Genomic DNA, 4,877 nt, shown 5'->3' with positions numbered 1-4,877 from the left:
GGAGGGGCCAAACGCCATGGCTGCAAAGATTTCACTGACTGCAGGAGAACCTAAGCCTGAACCCACCGATGTAAATATATGTAGTCGTTGGAGTGCCTGGGTGGAGTCACTGTGACCAGCATGGAACGCATGCGTCCCTGTTGCCGTGACTGCGCGTTTGGCGCACATGCGCTTTTTCAAGTCACAGATTGGAGTATTCTGTCCAGTTCTGGTCACCAGTCCTCAGGAGGGATGTGTTGGAGCTGGAGAGAGTCCAGAGAAGGGCAACTAAACTAATTAGGGGATTGGAGCACCTTAATTATGAAGAGCGTCTGCAATCGCTTGATTTATTCTCCCTGGAGAAGAGACGCCTGAGAGGGGACATGATAGCAATTTATAAATATCTCAATGGTGATCTCAGCATTGAAAAAAAGCTATTCAGTCGAAAGGATTGCATGAGGACTCGGGGGCATACAATGCGATTGGAGAAGCGTTTTAACCTCAGGCAACGTGGGGGGTTCTTTACTGTTAGGGCTACAAGATTGTGGAATTCTCTACCCCAAGAGATGGTTTCTGCGGGAAGTATGGTGGCTTTCAAAAGACTCTTAGACGTACATCTCAAGGAGAAAAACATTCAGGGGTATGAGAGATGATTATGGCCACACACACCTACACAGGTTGAACTGGATGGACTATGGTCTTTATTCAACCTCACCTACTATGTAACTATGTAGCTATGTAACTATGTAAGATTAACGGCAACCAGAGGTTTTAATTCCAAAGGACCATATATTGAAACATACTATCAAGCTGTATACAAAGATTTTCTAAAACTCTGTGAGACCTCGGAAAAGTAACCTGTTGTAATCTTACCTTGCCAGAACGACATGCTCTTAAAGAGCTAACCAATAACAAGCACATTATTGTTAAGCAGGCTGACAAGGGTGGCAGTTTGGTGCTAAAGAACATGGTTAATTAAGGAGGCCTGCCATCTCTTAGCTGATTCAAATACCTACATGCAACTAGCCTCTGACCCCTTACCTGACTTCCAATTGAAACATAGGACTTTGGTGGAGAGGGTGTGGCGGGGGGAGTGCTGGATGATAAAGAGAGGAAGTTCTTGCTTCCTCTCGAGTGCAGCACCTTTTACTTCTATCACCTCCAAAGGTACACAAGTCCTTAGTCAATCCTCCAGGTAGGCCCATAGTAGCTAGCACCAACAGCTTTGCCAGCGGGTTATCAATATATATTGATTATTTTCTCCAACCTATTGTGTGCCAGCTCCCTTCATTTATTAGAGATTCCAATCATATTTTAGAGGTTCTCAAACTATATTCATGGGAAGACAATTACATGTGGGCATCACTGGACATCTCTTCCCTTTATATGTCCATTCCCCATGAGGTAGGTCTGGCTGCTCTTCAATATTTTTAACTAAAATAGGGGGTATAAATTCCAAACAAGCTATTTTTTTTAGTGGACAGCACTGATTTCTGTCTAAGACATAATTATTTCACATTCTTAGACCAGTTCTACTTGCAGATGAGGAACCTAGCCATGAAGGCCAATTTTGCCCCGGGGTATGCCAACCTCACTATGGGCTACTGGGAGGAGGGTTACATCTGGGCCAATAGGTCCTTTGCCAAACACACAGTGTTCTATAGCCGGTACATCGACGACATTTGGCCCAGATGTTTTCTCCTCCTCTGTGGCCCATTGCAATACGAAATCCTTAGGGCTGTCCTTCACACATGTGATTGATCCAGGTGAAATAGTCTTTTTGGACCTGGTTCTGTCACATGAAGGGGGCACTATCATTAGTAAAAACCACACCAAACCCACTAGTGGTAACTCATATCTCCACTATTCCAGTTGTCATCATCCCACTTGGAAGCGTAACATTTGTGGGGTAAAATTCAATAGGTTACGAAGAAATTGATACAAAACAGAGGACTATGTTGCACAGGGGTCTCTAAGGATGAAAATTTTTTAGGCCAAAGGATATCTTTCAACGTTAATCAAAGAAGCCCTTAATGCAAATACAAACCCTCCCCACAAAAAGGACAGGAACAGTACATCAGGTAATAACAGTAATACAATAAGGTTCACTACAGTTTTCAATGAGAAATATAGGTCCATTTCCAGGATTATGAATAAACATTATAGTATTCTGAAGCCTGATCAATGATTGGCTCCCATATTACCTCTGGCCCCTTAGGTGACATTTAGGAGGGCAAGTGCGATAAAAAAATATTTTAGCCCCGAATAAGCTAGAGATGACCAATAAGAAGCTGCTATCCAATATCAGATTGTATTTTGACAATAGGATCGGTATCTTCCAATGTGATAAAAGGGGATGTCTTACATGCCAGTCAATTGCGCATCGACGGTTCGTCCGAGATAGTTGATAAAAAAGGAAAAACATTTCAGATTAGACAAATTATCACATGCTCAACTGAGTTTGTGATCTATGTTCTGAGGTGTCCCTGTGGCTTGCTTTATGTGGGTCACACTATGCGCACTTTGCGCAAGCGTATTGGTGAACACCGCAGACTTATATACAAAGGTTGCGATAAACATAGTGTTCTCGCCATATACTCCAAGCACACAACAAAAATGTGGGATACCTGAAGGTAATGGCGATTGAAACTATTCCCAAGGGAACGCTCACTGATAACAAACGATTTTCCCTCCTATGTAGAAGGGAAGTCTTTTTGGATTTATCATTTCGGATCCTTGTCACCAATTGGCTTGAATGAGGATCTGGGAGTACATAATGTAGTTTAGGATTTGAGTTCTTTTGTTTAGTCAACATTAAAAGGCCTTTTAAATTTAATACCATTTTAAGACTGTGTAGCTGATTCTTTTAACCACTTGCCAACCAGCCGCCACACTTACACTGCGGCAGGACGGCTCTATAAACGCAAAACGATGTATCTGTACGTCATTTCGTGTAACAGCCAATCAGCGAGTCTGGCGGACGTGATGTCTGCCGGCCACCTGTGATCGTTCCCCAGAGAGAAAGAACGAAGGTCTGCCTATGTAAACAAGGCAGACTGCTGTTCTGTCACAGATGAACACAGGGATTCTGTGTGCCTGCTATTTAGGAACACAGATATCTATGTTCATCTAGTGAGTCCATCCCCCACACAATTAGAAAGCACCCCCTAGGGACACACTTAATCCTTTGATCGCCCCTTGTGTTAACCCCTTCCCTGCCAGTGTCGTTAGTACAGTAACAGTGCATATTTTTAGCACTAATTACAGTAATTACAGTAGTAATGTCACTGTAGTAATTACAGTAATTACAGTAGTAATGTCACTGGTCCCCTCAAAAGTGTCAGTTAGGTGTCTGTAGGAGCTTGGGACATGCTCCTCCATCTTTAGAATCCATTTAGTATCCATTTTGTATATATATGTGTCTAAACTCCATTCTGCACGTATCTCGCAATTGACATTATAGCATGTTCTAATTATACTATCATGTTTCCTGTAGAATACTGTCGCCTTATAGTTTAGTCCGTCTTTGTAGCAGAGAATCATCATGTCTGGTCGCGGTAAAAGAGGGAAGGGTCTGGGGAAAGGAGGCGCCAAGCAGTACAGGAAGGTGCTCCGGGACAACATCCAGGGCATCACCAAACCCGCAATCTGACGTTTGGCCCGCAGAGGGGGTGTCAAGCGCATCTCCGGACTCATCTATGAGGAGACCCGCGGAGTGCTGAAGGTTTTCCTGGAGAATGTCATCCGCGATGCCATCACCTACACCGAGCACGCCAAGAGGAAGACCGTCACCGCCATGGATGTCGTCTATGCTCTCAAACGCCAGGGGCGCACTCTCTATGGATTAGGAGGATAAACCCCTCCCCCAACACCCACCGCTTACCCCACTTCATCACAACACACATATACAATTATTTTTATAGAAGTTTTTTGGAGTTTTGCCATTTATACATTGAGTATAAAGCATAGCAACCTCTGTGAACAGTAATAATAGTGAATAAAAACATGATTTTATTAACCACTTTACCTCCGCTCACATGGAGGCTTCTGCGGCACTTTGCCACAATCCCGTCCAGCGACGTAGACCTACGTCGCTGGACTCCTCCCCTGTAGGCGGCGCTCGTTTTCATTCACAGCGGGAGTCGGGCCAGGGGAGGAGCTGCTCTTACTCGATCGTCGGGGATCGAGTCTGGAGATCCGCCCGCTGTGTGTAAACACAGCGGGCGGATCTCCATAGTGACAGGGAGTGACAGATCGGAGTGTTCAGCATAGCTGGACATCCGATCTGTCCCTGTCTCACAAAGTCACCTCCCCCCCCACACGTCAGTAAGCACCAGGCATACATTAACCCCTCCCTCTCCAATAAAATTAACCCCTTCCCTGCCAGTGTCATTTTTACAGTAACAGTGCATATATATAGCACTGATTACTGCAGTAATGTCACTGGTACCCCCAAAAGTGTCAAAAATGTCAGTCAAGGGTCAGATCTGTCCGCCGCAATGTCGCAGTCCCGCAAAAAAAATCGCAGATCGCCGCCATTACGCGTTAAAAAAAAAACACCAAAAATGACAGAAATCTTTCCCGTAGTTAGTAAACGCAATAACTTGTGCGCAAACCAATCAAAATACGCTTATCGTGATTTTTTTTACCAAACATAGGTAGCAGAAAACAAATTGGCCAACAATTTTAAAAAATTAGATTTTTAAATTTTTTTGGGGGGGAATTTCATATAAAAAAATTTGAAAAATATTGTTGTTTTTTCAAAATAAACGCTCTTTTTTCGTTTATAGCGCAAAAAGTAAAATCGCACAGGTGATCAAATACCACCAAAAGAAAGCTCTGTTTGTGGGAAAAATGGACGTAAATTTCGTTTGGGTACGGCGTCGCACGACCGCGCA

General features: G+C 43.8%; 1 pseudogene across 1 annotated transcript; it reads left to right on the top strand.

The window, feature by feature from the left end:
• The first annotated feature begins 3,523 nt into the window (after window positions 1-3,523).
• Window positions 3,524-3,835, top strand: LOC309560365 (histone H4-like; annotated as a pseudogene). The gene has a single exon. The product of its transcript is annotated as a histone H4-like (transcript).
• Window positions 3,836-4,877: the final 1,042 nt, after the last annotated feature.

Source organism: Pelophylax lessonae, assembly GCF_965119305.1.
Source record: "Pelophylax lessonae genome assembly, chromosome: 7".
NCBI classification, from domain to species: Eukaryota; Metazoa; Chordata; class Amphibia; order Anura; family Ranidae; genus Pelophylax; species Pelophylax lessonae.
The sequence above is the reverse complement of the archived record's forward strand: the minus strand, read 5'-3'. Positions and strand labels throughout refer to the sequence as shown.